We start from the raw sequence: 19,595 nt of genomic DNA, 5'->3' as shown, positions 1-19,595 counted from the left end.
ATACTTAGTGATAACAAGGTAGCCTGGTATCTTGTCCGAGTACACAGAGCTGTATTTTTAGTTTTGATAACAGCTGCCAGGAACTGGTTTATAGTGATAAGACAAGCACGGTTAAAAGATTCAACAGAGGGAAAAAGTTTGAGCAAAACTGTCAGCTGGGACATCTGGTATGGCTTCAGTATCACAGTAGGCAGTGCCGATCAATTAGAGTCTGGTGCAGTAACTGGCATTACTTAAAATGCTCCAAATATATTTAAAAAAGCCCTTGCTCTTATTCTTCAAAAAGTTATACACCTTTATTTCATATTCAGCCTTATTTTTCCTAACCTAATGACATGCTTAAGAACCCAACAAACATGCTTATACCTTTCCAGATGGTGGATGTTTTTTTTTTTTTCACCTTTCTTCTCCCATTATAAAAAACATTTACCTGAGAGTTCTATCATGAGTTAACTCCTGCATTCCACATCATATTTATACTTAATAGGTACTTAATCAATACAACAGTTGAGATGACTGCAAAAATCATGGATAAATATGAGGGCTTCAGAGATCAGATAAGAAGGGAAAATGCACTTTTGAGGGCTGTCAGACAAAGACATAAATCAAAGTTATGTACTTAACACAAAACTAGATCCTTTTCATCTTAGTCTACCAGGTAAGTCTATTGATGCACAAACCAATTGCTAGATCCAATTCGGCTTTCTGATTGTGCTCCTTGCCATCAAGCTCCTTCAGAAAATCTTCTATAATTCTCTAAGCTCCTTCTGCTATCAGATTCAGTTTTGAATAGGGAGAGGCAACATGGTTTCCAAGTTGTTCTGCCAGGTCCCTCTGGAAAGGTAACAATTTGGAAGGCGGGAAGAATGTCAAATTGGATGGACCAGGATGAAAATAATTTTGCATTACAGTAAATAAATAACTTCAGTATCCTACTTCATCTAGTCAATGTGATCTGACTACTGGGACAGAATCTCAAACTACCTGGATGGCATCACGACAGGATACCTCTGACACTTGTAGCACCAAAAGAGGTTCTAGTTTTACAAATGACTAGCTTGTAATGCTTGCTAAAGGTATACAATGTATACCATGTTGCTGCTACCCAAATTTCATTAGCAGAAAAGTTTATGAAAAATGCTGTAGAAACTGAAATGGGCCTTGTAAAATGAGCTATTGGCTTAATTGTCAATGTTTTACTTCTTGAAGAGCATGACAAACGTGCAGCTTAAAAGCCATCTGGACGGTTATTTTGGAGACCTTCCAACCTACCTATTTGGGAGCAAATGCTATGAAAGTACAGCTGTGCAAGAACATACTATAGCAGTAGATGTCCTACTGATCACATTTGCAGTAGTCTTAACACACGGTCACTGCTGTCATCTGGCCGGGATACCAAAGCTTTACCTTCTCAGCCTCATACATCAGATATGTGAGCTCAGATCTCAAGCATAGGGGTATACAGGCAGATGTATGATTGTAATTCTTCAGACTATCTCCAAGCCAGCAGCCTGAAGACCCCAGAGACAGAAAACTGGTCAGCTAGGATGGGCATAGTATAAAGTGGTAAGAAAGCCCCCTCTGTTCTAAGGTGTTTCCCAGGGTATAGGAACTGAGAGAGAACAATGGAGAAAGGGGATGATAAGAGGATAGAGAGGAAGGAGGATGGGAAGAAATACTGCAAAAATGGTCAGCATGACACCTACCATTATGGTAAGTTCTTGCACAGCTGTATTGGGTCCTGACTGGAATCACTTTTACAGTATTCCTAACACATGGGTGATTCCCAAAGCTAAAGGGGAAATTAAGGGAGGTTGGTTAAAAATCAGTAGAACTATCCACAAGGCCAGACAGGACTGACCTAATGAAGGCAGCACTGGAAATTGAAAAAGAAAGCACATTTGTCCTCCAAGCTGAGGGGTCCCTTGTGCAATACAGTGGCAGCTGTTTGTTGGTCTATGAAGCAAACGGATCTATCCAAGGGGTCCCCGATGGGGAAGGACGCCCTGGAAACCCTGTCTATTCAGGGTCCATTTGTGAGGGTCTTCTAAGGACCTGCTTAAAGAGTCTGTCAAGCACACTGTCCTGTGATGGGATGCAGGTTTCTATGAATTATATGTTTTTCTTAGTGGCAAGATCCCAGGCTTCCTGTGCCAGTATGCACAACTGGTAAGATCTGGTCTCTCCTTGTTTATGTCCCACATTACTGTTGTGCTGAGAACTTTTTACCCCACCTACCCACAGCCTTGCTATCTTTGTCTGAAAGGAGGGCATTGGCATTGGGAAAGAGTTTAGCAGACAAAAGTGAAACTGCAAAAGGGTCCACCACAGGATTTTTAAACAGAAACTTAAGATAATCATGGACTTTATAAAACCTGTCAGGTCTTTTGGAAGCCAGAGGCTAGGAGTGAAGGACAAAAGAAGTGGACTGAAATGTATCCAGAATGGCCTCAAGAGAAGGATGTATAGGGAAAGGGGCAGGGGTTCCCATTTCTAAAAGGTTGTAGTATCTTTTATGCACCTCTGAAACCTGCTTAGACTCCCAGTCAAAATGAGTCATCATATTTAAGTCTATCTCTTCAAAAGAAGCTTCTTCTACTGGAGAATCAGGTGAAATGGAGTGCTCATCATTTGAATGGGACTATGCCAGGAGAGTGCATTTGAGAGAAGTAGGCCACAGAATAGTCAGAATCAGAAGCCTCCTCATCTTCAAAAGACGAATCCATAGCCATCTTTTGAGGTGTGGGAGGCAGCTGATGAGAGGCGAAAGGAGGAGGCTTCACAGCCAAAATGGCCTTAAACAAAACTTGAGAGAAATTCATCCATTCCTTCTCCCTAGAAGATGAAGGAGGAGGTTGAGGGGAAATTACACTTTGTTTTTTGATGCTTCTTTTTTGGTGTGACGTTCGCCTGTACCAGGCGTGGTGTCTCATTACCGTGACATACCTCAATTAGTTTGCCTGGACTCTCTCCTCTAACCATGACCTGAGAGAGACCCTCTGGTTTCTCAGATATGACAACTGGTGGTTCATCTCTGTTTGCAGAATCTTCAGCAGTCAAGACCTCTGGTGATATACCAGCCTCCAGCAGGGTCTCAGTAGAAGGCATATCAGTAGGAAACAAATTTCCATGAGTTCTGAAACCTCAGCGGGTATGTCGGGGTCAGAAAGGGCCATACGAGTCTTTGGCCTAGGCCTTTTAAGTTTTTTCTTGTATGGTGGAGATACGTCCGGGGAAGTAAAATCTGCCATCTTGCAGTGGGCCTATAGTTTGAGATGTTGGGTCTCAAGGAAAGTGTTAAGAGAAGACAAATGGGACTTCAAGGTCTTAGGAACAAAGGAATGGTAGATGGAATGTACAGTTGTGTAAGTTTAGCTTACCATAACAGTAGATGTTCAAATGATTGCTGTTGCAGTAGCCTTAGCTATATAGGTTACATCCCACCAAGGATATAAAGGCCCGCCAGCCTCCAAAACTTCAGGGCACCTTCAATGCAGCCAAACTGTCGAGCAGCTTGAGCTGAGCTGACTAAAAGCTAGGTTTGGGTACAAAGCCCTTCAGAGCTTCCTTGCCAGTAGCAAGAGGGACATACAGCTCTGAATGAACTACACTAGGAACAACAAAACATAAATGTCAACACCCTGGCATAAAAATTCCACCAAAAAACATGGGGGATGGAGGAAGGAAGGGAAGGAGCAGCTACTGCAGCAGTGATCATTCGATCATCTACTGGTATTAAATTTAACTTACATGGCTGTATTTTGTTCATCAGAATGATCACTGCTGAAGTAGCCTTAACTATCTTGGTAGATTACCATAGCTAAATACATTTGGGAGGTGGAAGGAGAAGAGTCCAGGAACACTGGAGAATGGCCCTAGGAAAGACTGGTCCGGATCTAGAGAAGGAATTAAGCTTACAACACTTTGTAAAAGTATGTGGAGATTACAAATTAGCAACTTCTAGTATATTTCTAGAATCCTACCCTTTACAAAAAGCCATAGATGAAGCCAAGGCCCTGGTAGAGAGGGCATTGACCCTGCCTGGAACAGATTTGTTATGGAGAGTTTAACAAAAGGTAATAGCCATAAACAACCATTTGTAAATAATCAGTTTTGACACAGGTTGTCCCTTCTTACATTAACAAGAAATAAACAAATGATGGAAAATCCGAGACATATAGCTCTCTCAAGATGGTATCTATGTTTACCTGTAGACATCCAGGGATGGAGTATCCTTCCTCCCCTCATTATTAGAGTCATTAAAAAAAAATACGGGGAGATGGACAGTTTCGCTTAAAGTAAACCTGGATACCATTTTAGGCATAAAAGAAGGACTAGATCTCAAATAAACCCAGTCTTTATGGAAAACGAGGGAGAAGTGAGTCAACATAAGAGCTTGCAACTTGGAATCACCCTTCTTGCAGAGGTCAGAGCAATCAGTAAAATTGTTTTCCATGTTAAGAACCTCAAGTCAGCCGGATTAGCTGGTTCAAATGGAGCAAATGTTAGCTTCTCTAACACAAAACCCCTTTCAAGGACATTTTGACATCAAACTGATTTGAAAAAGAGGATGATCGATGGAGAAACATGCTGCAACGATTTACAAAAGAACACTGATAGAGGACTAAGAAAGGGCATAGGATAATAACACACAAATATTGTAAAACCAGATAGCAACTAGCCCTGAATGGGTGCTGGTTATGATGATGGCACCAATTACATGTTTCCATTTGCTAATATATTGATTTTCTTGTAGTAGGCCTTTTGTCTCCATTAGTAACTGCCCTGTGTGGAGGGGGAAGGCATGCCCGAAGGCAGGAAGAGAGGAGGAATGTTAGGAGTGTAGTACTGAGGGTAGGAACTTTGAATGTTGGCAGTATGACTGGTATAGGGAGAGAGCTACCTGATATGATGGAGAGAAGGAAGGTTGATATATTGTGCGTGCAAGACACCAGATGGAAGGGAAGTAAGGCCAAGTGTATAGGAGGCGGGTTCAAATTGTTCTATCATGGTGTGGATGGCAGAAGAAATGGGGTAGGGGTTATCCTAACGGAACAGTATGTCAAGAGTGTTTTGGAGGTAAAGAGAGTGTCTGATAGAGTGATGTTTATGAAGCTTGAAATTGATGGTGTAATGATGAATGTTGTTAGTGCATATGCTCCACAAGTTGGGTGTGCGATGGATGAGAAAGAAAAATTTTGGAGTGAGTTGGATGAAGTGGTGGTGAGTGTACCCAAGGGTGAGAGACTAGTGATTGGAGCGGACTTCAACGGGCATGTTGGTGAAGTGAACAGAGGGGATGAGGAAGTGATGGGTAGGTATGGTGTTAAGGAGAGGAATGCAGAAGGTCAGATGATTGTGGATTTTGCGAAAAGGATGGACATGGCTGTGGTGAATACGTATTTTAAGAAGAGGAAGGAGCATAGGGTGACGTACAAGAGTGGAGGAAGATGCACACAGGTGGATTATATACTATGTAGGAGGGCCAGTCTGAAGGAGATTGGAGACTGTAAAGTGGTGACTGGGGAAAGTGTAGTTAAGCAGCATAGAATGGTGGTCTGTAGGATGATGTTGGTGATCAAGAAGCGGAGGAGGAGTGTGAAAGCTGTGCCAAGGATTAAATGGTGGAAGTTAAAAAAAGGGCGATTGTGAGGTGGAGTTCCGGGAAGAGTTAAGACAGGCACTGGGAGGCAATGAAGAGTTACCGAATAGCTGTGTAACTACAGCAGAGCTAGTAAGGGAGACTGCTAGGAAGGTGCTTGGTGTGACATCTGGACAGAGGAAGGAGGACAAGGAGACATGGTGGTGGAATGAGGAAGTACAGGAGAGTATACAGAGGAAGAGGCTGGTGAAGAAGAAGTGGGATTGTCAAAGAGATGAAGAAAGTAGACAGGAGTATAAGGAGAAAAGCCATAGGAGATAGTCTACTTAACACCGAAAGTGTGATAAGAGACCTTGGGACACAGGTGTACAGTAGTCTCTCCTTTGACAATCACATTGCCAAAGTGGTAAGGAAATCCTTCTATGTGGCACACCTCATCACAAAATGCTTCTCATCCAGAAAAAAAAGAGGTCAGTGTTCCCCTCTACTCATCACTCATTAGACCCACTATAGAGTACAACGCCCCTTTTGGTATGTACCTCACAAGACATCTACAACAATTGGAAAGGCCGCAAAAATACCCCACAAAGAGGATTACTGGCCTCAAACAGATGCCTTATGCAGACCGTATCAAAAAACTCCAGCTTTATTCCGTCACATATCGCCTACTCAGAGGCGATCTCTGCCTAACATACAAAGCTATGTCAAACCCAGAGCTGTTGGACATGCTCCACTTAAAGAAATCCCAATCCCTCCGAGCTACACGCTCTAGGGACCTAAACCTTGTCACCACAATAAACAGAACATGCTGGAGGAATAGATTCCTGTCCCAGAGACTTCCCATACTCTGGAACAGACTACCTATCTATGTCAAACAGAGCTCCTCATTAGCATTCTTCAAGAAAAATCTTGATGATTGGATGGGTAATAGGAAATTCACCCTGGGGATCACTTCTGTGGTTCTGCTTGACAGGGGCACAGGAAAATAATTTTCTTGGGTGCGAAAGCCAGGGTACATTTTTGGCTAGGCTTGTATAGGCCCTAGGGCCAATAGCCTAGTACCTACCTATGAACCTATGAGATGAGGTGCATGGCAAAGAGAGAGGTGGCGAAGGCTAAGGATAAGGCATATAGAGAGTTGTATGAGAGATTGGACACTAAAGAGGGAGAAAAGGACCTGTACCGACTGGCTAGACAGAGGGACTGAGCTGGGAAAGATGTGCAGCAGGTAAGGGTGATAAAGGACAGTGAGGGAAACGTACTCACAAGTGAGGAGAGTGTGTTGAGTAGATGGAAAGAGTACTTTGAAGGGCTGATGAATGAAGAGAATGAGAGAGAGAGAAGGTTGGATGATGTGGGGATAGTGAATCAGGAAGTGAAGCAGATTAGCAAGGAGGAAGTAAGGACAGCTATGAAGAGGATGACGAATGGAAAGGCTGTTGGCCCAGATGACATACCAGTGGAAGCATGGAGGTGTTTAGGAGAAATGGCAGTGGAATTTTTAACCAAATTTTTTAATGAAATTTTGGAAAGTCAGAGGATGCCTGAGGAGTGGAGAAAAAGTGTTTTGGTACCTATCTTTAAGAATAAGGGTGATGTGCAGAGCTGCAGTAACTATAGAGGGATACAATTGATCAGTCACAGCTTGAAGTTATGGGAAAGAGTAGTGGAAGCTAGGTTAAGAAGGGAGGTGATGATTAGTGATCAGCAGTATGGTTTCATGCCAGGAAAGAGCACTACAGATGCAATATTTGCTCTGAGAGTATTGTTGGAGAAATACAGAGAAGTCAGAAGGAGTTGCACTGTGTCTTTGTGGACTTAGAGAAAGCATATGACAGGGTGCCTAGAGAGGAGTTGTGGTATTGTATGAGGAAGTCGGGAGTGGCAGAGAAGTATGTAAGAGTGGTACAAGATATGTACAAGGGTAGTGTGACATTGGTGAGGACTGCGGTGGGAGTGACAGATACGTTTAAGGTGGAGGTGGGATTACATCAAGGATCAGCACTGAGCCCTTTCTTATTTGCAGTGGTGATGGACAGGTTGACGGATGAGATTAGACAGGAAGCCCCGTGGACTATGATGTTTGCAGATGACATTGTGATATGTAATGAGAGTAGGGACCAGGTTGAGGAGACCCTGGAGAGGTGGAAATATGCTTTAGACAGGAGAGGAATGAAGGACAGCAGGGCTAAAACAGAATACGTGTGTGTAAATGAGAGGGAGGGTAGAGGAATGGTGAGGATGCAGGGAGTAGAGTTGGTAAAGGTGGATGAGTTTAAGTACTTGGGATCAACAGTTCAGAGTAATGGTGAGTATGGAAGAGAGGTGAAAAAGAGAGTACAGGCAGGGTGGAATGGGTGGAGAAGTGTGTCAGGAGTGATTTGTGACAGACGAGTACCAATAAGAGTGAAAGGGAAGGTCTACAAGAGGGTAGTGAGACCAGCTATGTTATATGGGTTGGAGACGGTAGCATTGTCGAAAAGGCAGGAGTCAGAGCTGGATGTGGCAGAGTTAAAGATGTTAAGATTTGCACTGGGTGTGACTAGGATGGACAGGATTAGAAATCATTATCTTAGAGGGTCAGCTCAGGTTGGACAGTTTGGAGACAAAGCAAGAGAGGCGAGATTGCGTTGATTTGGACATGTGCTGAGGAGGGATGCTGGGTATATTGGGAAAAGGATGCTAAGGATGGAGCTGCCAGGTAAGAGGAAAAGAGGAAGGCTTGAGATGAGGTTTATGGATGTGGTGAGAGAGGACATGCAGGTGGTTGATGTGAAAGAGCATGATGCAGAGAACAGGAAGAAACGGAAACAGATGATCCACTGTGGCGACTCCTAACTGGAAAGTACAGTTGTGTACACTTACCATAAATGTAGATGTTCGAGTGTCTTCACTGTTGCAGTCATGACTGTAGGGTTCTCCCCTGCCGGCAGGCAATCCTTGGTCGGCCAGAATCCCAAAGTCTGGGTCCGGCGTCAGCTGCTCAGCCATGCTCCCTGACGTCAGAGCGCCAGGAGTACAAAGCTGACAGCCGACGCCATGTTCTCCAGTTTTTCTTGCCCCAGATGTCAGGAGTTCCAAAATGAGTAAGATCCCATACCCTTTGCAAATACACCTCAGAAGAAGGGTGAAGTTTTGGTTTTAATGTTTGATATCTGTTTAGAGGTTTTAGCCTACCTTTTTAAATAATTTGTAAATACTTCATTGTCATAAATAACCTGCATTCATGTTTTCTTGTTTTTGGAAATGAATAAAAATATTTAAAAAAAAAAAAGAAGAAGGGTGAAGAAGGGAACCACACAAAGGAAAAAAATAAGAGGCGACAGGAGGGAGGGTAACCCAGACTGCAACAGTGAAGAAACTCGAACATCTACATTTATGGTAAGTGTACACAACTGTACTATGTTCATCTTGTTTCACTGTTGCAGTCATGACTGTAGGGTTGAATCCCAAAGCAGAATAAAAGGGAGGTGGTCATAAAGTAGAGGGGGCGGCTAAAAGGCCCTGCAGGACTGCAGAAGCAAAGCCTACCCTAGACTTAAGAGTAGAGAGGTAGATTGTAGTGCTTGGAAAAAGTATGCACTGAACTCCAAGTTGCAGCTTCCAAAATGTCTTTGGTAGGAACTCCCCTGAGGAAGGCAGATGAAGTGGCAGCAGCTCTGGTAGAGTGAGTCCTTATACTCCCTGGGATTTGCTTTCCATGGTGAGAATAGCAAAATCTGATTCCATGAGCAATCCATTTAGAAATGGTCTGTTTTGAAATGGCTTTACCTTGGGAACTGGAAGCATAAGAAACAAACAATTGCTCTGATTTCCTGATGTCCTTGGTTCTGTCCAGGTAAAAACGTAGTTGTCTGTGTACCGCCAAGGAATGCAAGATCCTTTCCCCCTTATTTTGAGGAGTGGGAAAAAAGGTTGGCAAGTGAATAGTTTGATTTAAAGCCACTTTGGAAACCACCTTAGGCATGAAAGTAGGATTAGTCCTTAAAGACACCCTGTCTTGATGAAAAATAATATAAGGTTCCACAGCCATGACAGCTTGCAACTCCGAAACTCTCCTGGCAGAGGTCAGAGCTAACAGGATGGCTGTCTTCCAAGATAAAAACTTGATGTCAGATGTGGCAGCAGGCTCAAAAGGAGGTAAGGTGAGCTTTTCCAAAACATACTTGAGATCCCAAGCAGGAATGGGTGGAGATCTAGGGGGTCTTAAGTTCTTAGCTCCTCTGAGAAACTGTCTCATGAGCTGGTGGGAAAAGATTGGAGGGTCTGTATTATAATGAGCAGAAATAGCAGAGGCATGTATTTTTATGGAAGAAAAAGAGAGACCCTTATGTAAGAGGTCTGTCAGGTAAAGTAAAATCAGAGGAATGTTAGGAATAAGAGGATCTGAATCCCGAGCCTGCATCCAGGAGCAAAATCTTTTCCATTTTCCTGCATAAGATTTTCTAGTGCTAGGACGTCTGGCTTCTAAAATGACATCCATAACCTGCTTGGGTAGGAGAGAATGAATCATAGACCCTGGATTAACCATGCCGCCAGGCTGAGAGTTTTGACATGGGAGTGCAGAACCTGACCCTGGAGTTGGGACAGAAGGTTCGGAGTCTGTGGTAAAACCCAAGGGGGCTCCAGACAAAGGTTTTTCAGTGTTGGATACCAAAACTGTCGCGGCCAATTTGGGGCCAGCAAGATTATCATCTTGGGCTTGTCCTGTTTGATCTTTAGTAACACCCGTGGAAGAAGAGGTAGAGGCGGGAAGGCATACCCCGAGAGGTTTTTCCAACTGAATGATAGTGTACTTTCCAAGCTAGTTCGTGGAATGTCCTGGTGCAAAAAATCTGTAGTTGATGATTGAGGTGGGATGCAAAGAGGTCTATGTGAGGACATCCCCAGACTGCTGTAATCATCTTGAATATTTCGGTGTCCAGCATCCATTCGTGTGGGTCCGACAGGTTTCTGCTCAGACTGTCTGCCAGGAAGTTTTGCTTCCCTGGTAGAAACTGAGCTTGAAGGTCCAGTTTGAAAGCTAGAGCTGTGTTCCATAGATTCATGGCTAGTCTGCAAAGGGGATAGGAATGAGATCCCCCTTGCTTGTTTATGTACCACATAACTGTGGTGTTGTCTGTCCGTATCAGTTGTTGTCCTGGATGTAGAAGATTCCTGAAGGCCAATAGAGCCTTCTGAACAGCTAACATTTCCTTTAAGTTGATATGCAGGAGCTTCTGATCCTTTGTCCAAAGGCCCTGCAGACAAGTTGCCCTGAAAATGGGCTCCCCAGGCATAATCTGAGGCGTCCGTGGTTAGTATCTGAGTGGCTGGAGGCAGACTGAAGGGTTTTCCTTTGTTTAGAGTACATGCCTTGGACCACCAAAGGAATTCCTTTTGAAGACAAGGCAGGATAGTAATCTGTATGTCTAAACTGTGGCAATGCTAAGACCATACACCTTTTAGGTACCACTGTATTTTCCTCATATGTAGTCTTGCATATGGTACGAGAAGGATGCAGGAGGCCATGTAACCCAAAGCCTGCAGGAATTTCCTTGCAGATAGCTGAGTTAATGTTGCCAAGGTTTTGAAAGTAGAAGCCAGCTGTAATTGTTTTTCATATGTCAGAAATGCCATCAGGGTTGTTGTGTTGAGAAGAGCACCCAGAAAAGTTATCTGTTGTGAGGGTGTCAAATTTGACTTTTTTATGTTTACAGTGAATCCCAAGAACTTAAGAAGATTCTGAACAAATTCTAGATGCTGGAGTAAGACATCCTTGCTGTCTGCCTGAATAAGACAATCGTCCAGATAAGGGTAAATTTGAATTCCCTTGAGTCTGCAATAAGCTACTACTGGAGCCAGGCATTTGGTGAAGACCCTGGGCACAGTAGACAATCCAAAGGGCAGCGCAGAGAATTGATAGTGCCTCGATCCAGCCTTGAACCTGAGGTATTTTCTGCATTCCTGCCTGATGGGAATGTGTAAATATGCCTCCTTTAAATCCAAAGTTACCATCCATGCATTTTTGGTCAGCATTGGAAGTAGCTGCTGTAGTGTAAGCATGTTGAATTTTGGTATCTCGAGAAAAATGTTCAAGACTGACAGATCCAGAATGGGTCTCCATGAATTTTGCTTTCTGGGGACTAGAAAGAGCCTTGAGTAAAAACCTTGTCCCATCTCTGAAAGTGGAACCAGTTCTATGGCTTTCATAGCCAAGAGAGCTTCCACCTGGTTTAAGGCCTCTAACCATTGATGTTTTGGAAGAACCGGCCATCCGCTTGGTCTTGGTAGGGTATGAAAATGGAATTTGTAACCTCTTGAAACCACATCCAGAACCCACTTGTCTTGGGTTATATGAGTCCAATTTAGGTGAAAAAGATAAAGTTTTCCTCCGAGAGGGGCTTCCAGGCAAGAAGTTCCTGCAGCCCAACAGAGGGAGTCATTGAGTCTGTTTTCTATGAGCTTGAGACCTGTCCTCTACTCCCCTAGGGGCGGAAGCAGTCCACTGTCTTGGTCTATAAGAGGCTTGCGTTTGAGGCCTTCCTCGGGAGCATCTGTATCTACCCCTCTGAGGCCTGTCAGAATTGGGAAAGGACCAATTTTTAGTACGCCAATTCCTATTAAATCTGGGTGGCTGTACTTGTAAGAAATCTTTAACCATTTGCATGGATTTTGCCTTGTCCTCCATCTTCTTTATCACCTCTTCAGCTTTAGATCCAAACAAAACATTATGCTGAACAGGAGCATCCAATAATTTAGCTTTTACTTGATCAGGCAAGTTTTGTTCCTTTAACCACGCATGCCTTCTAATGACTGTGCCAGAGGCAGCAGCCCTACAAGAAGCCTCCAAGGCATCAAATCCACAGTGTAAACCATGCTTCCCAACTTGTTCAGTGGCATGCATTAAGTCATGTAATTCCTTATCATCTGCACAGGCGGAAATGGAGGATAACTTTTGTTTTAAAACAGACAGAAGAAATTGCTGGTATTTCAGCATATGAAACTGACAGTTTAAAGCCCTAATAGATAAAGTAGCAGAAGTGTACACATTTGTGCCCCATCTTTCTAAAGATCTGGAATCCTTCTCAGTGGAAATGGGGCTTTTAACAGAAGCGGCCTTAACGCCCTTAGGACCCTGAGAAATGGTTTCAGGGTCAGCAGTAGGGTTCTTGAATAAAAACTGGTGGGAATCAGGAACCCTATATTATCTGTCTGGCTTAACAGGAGCTGGAGGAAAAGAGCCAGGAGTTAAGTTAGCCTCTGAAAAAGCATCATCCACAATATCCAAAATAGGAGGAATACCCAGGGGTCTATGTTGGGGAAGAAGAAGAAAATCGAGTACTCCTGTCCTTCCCAGTGAAAATGTTCCCTCATTTCATGCAAAGTTTCCCCAAAAGAGAAATCCTCAGGGGGAGAAGCTGAAGGAAGGGATTCCTCAGCATCAGAATCCTCATAAGGAGGGAAAGAATATTCCTGGTCAGAAGAAGAAACTGAAGAAACAGAAGCCTGATCAGAGGAGTCATAATACACTTCCTGCCTTGGCCTTTTATCTGGAGGGGGATGTGAACCCCTAATCATAGTAAGTAAGTCTTCAGCCATCTTGAGTAACTGTTTCTGAGACTTGGGTGCCGGATCAGAAGAAGCCTGGGCTGCAGTCTTTGATTTGGAAGGAGTCTTTGCCTTTGTCTTTGGCTTTGCCTTTATTAGAAGCTGAGTAGGCCTGAAAACCCCTTCGGAAGCTGGTACCTGCACAGCGGCTCCGGACCCATCCAAAGGAGCATTGTCCGAAGGTCCTGCAACAGAAATATTCAAAGGCCTAGTTGGCTCCTCGTGGAAGTCCGTTTCGGCCATCGGTTCCGAAATGGCCGACAGGGGCTGCAAAAGCCCCTCACTGACGACGGCCGTACCTGAAGCTGGCTCTGCTTGTACAATATCGTCTGATTTGGACCTCGGAGGCCTGTCTTTATCCTTGCGTCGTTTGTGAACTCCGGTAGCCGGAACCGTATCCGACGACATTTTGTAATTAAAACGCCTACCGAAGTAATGAAATGCAAAATCGTACCTTCGTTTAATTGTACGTTGATTGAATATAGCACAAAACCGACAACTAGCTACGTCGTGGTCAGGGCCTAAGCAAGGAATACAGTAAGAATGAAAGTCCTTATGAGGTATTTGCTTCCCACATGAAATACAATTATTAACTTTTTCTGACATCAGACTGGAGCAAGAAAAAAGTTTCCCCAACAGGGTACTTAGCTTTTAGTAGGAGAAGAAAGTCTTCGGACTGAAGTACGTTTAGAAAAAATTGTCAGGAGTCAGCCGACCGGCACTTGTGAACTGCTATCACCGCACGGCAAGAAAGACTGGAGAACATGGCGTCGGCTGTCAGCTTTGTACTCCTGGCGCTCTGACGTCAGGGAGCATGGCTGAGCAGCCGACGCCGGACCCAGACTTTGGGATTCTGGCCAACCAAGGACTGCCTGCCAGCAGGGGAGAACCCTACAGTCATGACTGCAACAGTGAAACACGATGAACATCAGCTGAAAGAGGATGATGAGTACCTGCCCTGTGTCCTCAGTAAACAGGCACCTAAAAGGAATTAGGACCTTATCATCTAGACTGAAGTCAGAGTATATCAAACACCCCTGTTCTTGTGTGAGCAGATCCAGTTTGTGAAGAAGCTTGTGGTAATTGCCTTTGGCCATTTCCAAAAGAAGGGGGTAATTGCCTAGGCAAGAAGGGAGTCACCACTTAGGGAATTCCTTCTGAATGTTCAGATGTACCCTGGATATTAGTGGAAAGGGTGGAAAAGTATATAGGAATATTCCTATCCAAAGACAAGAAAAGGCATCTCTCTTTCAGGCCTTCTTGCATAGAGTCCTGGAACAGAATCTGGGCAACTGATTGGTCAAAGAAAAGGCAAAAAGGTCTACTTGTGGACTGAATGTTCAAAGAAAAGGCAAAAAGGTCTACTGGTGGAACTTCCCACAGATGGATCAATGTTGGAAGATCCCCCTGATCTAGTTTCAATTCATGAGGGTTTGACACGGTGCTGCTCAGCTTACTTGCCATAAAATTTTGCTTTTACAGAATGCAGAATGCCTGTAGAGTGAGATTGGGGTGCCAAGCTAAGATGGCTAGACTGCAAAGGGGGCATGATCTGGTTCCCCTTTACTTGATGATGTATCAAATGACTGTGGGACTGTTGGAAACTACTCTGAAGAGGTCCTGGGAGCCAAAAATGGTTCAGAGATTTGAGTGCCTTGACCATATTTATGTCCTTAGTGTCCCACACCCCCTGCACTTTCATCCCTCCTGAAACTGCTCCCCAAGCAAAGTCTGAAGAGTCTGTGGTGACTGACTGCTTTAGAGCAAGGATGGAGAAGGGTAGACCTGGATTAAAGGAGATCTGTTGTCTCCATCAAAAGATTCCTCTTCTGACAAATCCCAGTACTTGGATTTGAAAAGATAAAACACTGGGATTTAAAAAGATAAAGAATGTTGATACTGGAACCAAAGAAGATTTCAGACACCACTGTACCAGTCTTATGTGGAGCCCTGTCAAAGGTATCAAGAGAATCAAAGATGCCACGAGACCCAAAACCTTGGGGGTACTTCCTTGCAGTGACCAAAAGCTGAGTGGAAAACCTTAGAAACAGATCTAAATAAGAATCCATTTTTCCTGTAGAAGAAAAGGTCTTTGAACTGAGGTGTCTCACTGACATCCCAGGAATACAATCCTGTCTAAGGGAATCCAGAAACACTTTTGACGGTTCCCTTGGAATCCCAGTTTGTTTAAGAGTAGTCTGACCAAGGAGAGAGATTCCTGACATTTTGAAAAAAAGACTCTGGAAAGATAAGCAGGTAGTCTAAATATGGAAAAATGTGGACATTTTGCAGCCTACAATGAGCTATAACTGGAGCCAGACACGTTGTCAACATTCTTGGTTCAGTGGATAATCCAAAGGATAAGGTAAAGAAAGTAAAGTTGTGTACACTTACCATAAATGTAGATGTTCAAGTGTATTCACTGTTGCAGTCATTACATTTGGGTAATCTGCTGGCAGGTTGCCCTCAGATGGCCTGAATATCAAAGTCTTGGGTCCTGCGTCAGTTGCTGCCTCCTCTTCCATGACGTCAGGTCGTCAGGGGTATAAAACATGCAGCCGATGCCATTTTATTCAGGTTTTCTTGCCCCAGATGTCAGGTGCCCCCTAAATGGGGAGCAAATATATATATGTATATATATCTCTAAATAAACAGCAATATATATATATGTAAATGCACTTTTAACAACCTAAACTTTACCTTCATCTAAAAGCAAATACACCACAAAGGCTTTAGAATATAGTGAAGGAAAGAAAAAAGTACAGTTTTGTACCTACCATAAATGTAGATGTTCGAGTGTATACCCTGCTGCAGTCATCACACTTGGGTTATCCTGCCGTCAGGCAGTCCCGCAGTCGGCCCGAATTCCAAAGTCTTGGTCCGGCGTCGGTTGTTGTCGCGTCTTCCCTGACGTCAGAGCGCCGGGGTATATCAGAGGCATCTAACGCCATTTTCTTCAGTTTTTCTTGCCCCAGATGTCAGGTTCCTCTAACAGGTAGGCAAAAAAAAAAAAAAAAAAAATATATATATATATATATATATATATATATATATATATATATATATATATATATATATATATATATATATCTATATATATCTATATATATATATATATATATATATACATATAGCTATATGGAAAAATAAAACAAAACCCTTAGGCACAAGCAAATACACCACAGAGGTAGAATAGAATAGAGTGGTGGAGATAAGTTCAGCTAGTTCAGAGGGGATGGAGGGAGGGTAACCTGGACTGCAGCAGGGTATACACTCGAATATCTACATTTATGGTAGGTACAAAACTGTACTATGTTCATCGTGTTACCCTGCTGAAGTCATCACACTGGGGTAGAATCCCAAAGCTAAGGATGGGAGGTAGAGTCAAACAGGGTTAGAGGAGGCTAGAAGGCCCTGCAAAACTGCAGTGGTGAAGCCAGCTCTAGTCTTAGAGTAAAGTGGTAAGTGGTAATGTTTGGTGAAGGTGTGTACTGAACTCCAAGTTGCAGCTTCCAAAATATCCTTGGTTGGCACCCCCCTGAGGAAGGCTGTAGATGTAGCTGCTGCCCTGGTAGAGTAGGGCCTTATGGTAGCAGGAACTGGTTTTCCATGGTGGGTGTAGCAAAAACGTATGCAATGTCCTAGCCATTTGGAAATGGTCTGTTTTGAGATAGCCTTTCCTTGTGATGCTGTAGCATAGGATACAAAAAGCTGGTCAGATTTTCTGAAAACCTTAGTACGTACCTGCCTGTGAATGTCCAAGGAATGCAGGAGTCTTTCTCCTTTGTTCAGTGGATTTGGAAAGAAGGTGGGTAAATGGATGGTTTGATTTAGAGCCACACTGGATACCACCTTAGGCATAAAGGAGGGGTTAGTTCATAGAGAAACTCTGTCTTGATGAAAAATGAGGAAAGGCTCTACTGCCATTAGTGCCTGAAGCTCTGAAACTCTTCTAGCTGAAGTAATTGCTAGCAGCAGGGCAGTCTTCCATGATATAAACTTTAAGTCAGCTGAGAAAGCTGGCTCAAAAGGAGGTAGCGTGAGTTTTTCCAGAACAAAGTTGAGGTCCCAAGTAGGTGTTGGTGCTCTCCTGGGAGGCCTAATGTTTTTGGCCCCTCTGAGAAACTGCCTTAGGAGTGGATGTGAAAATAAGGGAGGATCCGTGTTGTAGTGAGCAGAAATAGCTGAGGCGTGGATTTTAATAGATGAAAAAGAAAGCCCTTTGTGTAACATCTCAGTTAAATATTGCAGAATCTGAGGTATGTCAGGCTGAAGGATATTATGGCCTTTAGCTTGGTTCCAGGCACAAAACCTTTTCCATTTGTCTGAGTAGGCCTTTCCTGGTGCTGGGCCTCCTGGCCTCCAGAATAACATCCATAACAGCTTGTGAGAGAGGGGCTGGCTGGTTGCTTAGGTGATTTGCCATGCAGCCAAGTTCAAGGTTTTGAGCTGGCTGTGTAGAATCTGATTGTCTTGCTGTGTGAGCAGGTGGGTAATTTGTGGTAGAATCCATGGTGGGCCCTGGGCCATATTCCTTAATAGTGGGTACCAGTGCTGGCGTGGCAAGTCTGGGGCAATGAGCATCATTCGGGGTCTCTCCATCCTTTCAGTAGCACCTTTGTGAGAAGGGGTAATGGAGGAAAGGCATATACTGTTAGCATTTTCCAACTGAATGAGAATGCGTCCACTTTCCAAGCTTGATGGTGAAAAGTCCTTGTGCAAAATTTTGTTAGCTGATAGTTTTGAGGGCTGGCAAACAGGTCTATGTCTGGGAGCCCCCATTTTTGAGCTATCATTGCAAATACTTCTGGATCCAGTTTCCACTCGTGGGGATCCATGATGTTTCTCCTTAGGTCGTCTGCAATGTGTTCTTTTTTCCTGGCAGGAATTGAGCTTATAATTGAACTCGGTAAGCCAGAGCTGTGTTCCACGAGGTCATTGCTTGCCTGCATAGAGGGTAGGAGTGTGTACCCCCTTGTTTGTTTATGTACCACATTACTGTGGTGTTGTCTGTCCTTATGATAAGCTGTCCTGGATGTAAGAGGTCCTTGAAGGCTGTCAGAGCATTTTGTACAGCTAGCATTTCTTTTTGATTGATGTGCAGATTCCTTTGATCTGTTGTCCATATGCCTTGAATGCACCGTCCTGCCATGTGTGCCCCCCAGGCATAGTCCGATGCATCTGTTGTCATAGTTTGCCTGGCTGGGGCTAGGGTGAAAGGCTGACCCTTGTTGAGGTGACATGCCTGTGACCACCATAGAAACTCCTGTTGATGGCAGGGAATGAGAGGTATCATTGTTTCCAAGCTGTGGCTCTGTTGAGTCCATACACTTTTTAGGTACCATTGTAATTTCCTCATATGCAGTTTTGCAAATGGTATTAGTAGTATGCAAGATGCCATGAAGCACAAGGCCTGCAGAATTTTTCTTGCAGGGAGTTGGGTCTTTGTTGCCATTGTTCTGAAGTATTGAGTTAATTGTAGTTGTTTGTCTGGCGTCAGATAAGCCATCTGGGCCGTTGTAGTCAAGCTGGCACCCAGGAATGTCATATTTTGTGAGGGCATTAGTTTTGATTTCTTTTCGTTTACTGTGTACCCTAGGCAACTTAGAAGACGTTTTACAAAAGCCAGGTGTTGTAAGAGAATGTCCTTGCTTTCTGCTTGGATGAGACAGTCATCCAGGTATGGGTATATTTGAATTCCTCTTTGTCTGCAGTATGCAATTACTGGTGCCAGGCATTTTGTGAAGACCCTGGGCGCAGTAGATAAGCCAAAGGGCAGTGCAGAGAATTGGTAATTGGTTGAACCTGCAATGAAATGGAGGTATTTTCTACAATTTTGTCTGATAGGGACATGCAGGTATGCCTCCTTGAGGTCCAACGTTACTAGCCAAGCTTTCTTGCCCAACATGGGAAGAAGCTACTGTAGTGTTAGCATCTTGAATTTGGGTACTTGCAAGAAGGTGTTTAAAATTGAAAGATCCAGAACGGGTCTCCAAGCATTGTCCTTTCTGGGGACTAGAAAGAGCCTTGAGTAAAATCCTTGGCCTTGCTCCTGTGTAGGTACCAGTTGGATGGCTCTCATGTCCATGAGAGCTGTAATTTGTTTTTGTGCCTCTGCCCATTGATATTGTGGCAGGTTTGGCATTCCTTTTATCTTTGGCAAGGTGTGGAAATGGAATCTGTATCCGTTTGAGATAATGTCTAGGACCCATTTGTCCTTTGTGACAATGTGCCAGTTGTCTGCAAAAAGTGCAAATTTTCCTCCCAAGGGAGCTGCCAAGACAGTTTTGCTTGGCAGTTTGAGGTTTAAGTCATTGTGTTTGCCTTCTAGTAGTTTGGGACCTGTCTTCTCCTCCCTTCTGTGTTGCAGTGCCCCATTGGCGAGGTTTGTAAGGGATTTGTG

General features: G+C 43.8%; 1 protein-coding gene across 1 annotated transcript in view; it reads right to left on the bottom strand.

Annotated features, from left to right (window-relative positions):
- Positions 1-19,595, bottom strand: part of PANK4 (pantothenate kinase 4 (inactive)) — a 1,309,469-nt gene that overhangs the window by 13,328 nt on the left and 1,276,546 nt on the right. The gene's annotated exons all lie outside the window — the stretch shown is intronic.

Source organism: Protopterus annectens, chromosome 2.part1, assembly GCF_019279795.1.
Source record: "Protopterus annectens isolate FY-2018-M chromosome 2.part1, PAN1.0, whole genome shotgun sequence".
NCBI lineage: Eukaryota > Metazoa > Chordata > Ceratodontiformes > Protopteridae > Protopterus > Protopterus annectens.
Note: the sequence above shows the minus strand (reverse complement) of the source record. Positions and strands in the feature narration are given on the sequence as shown.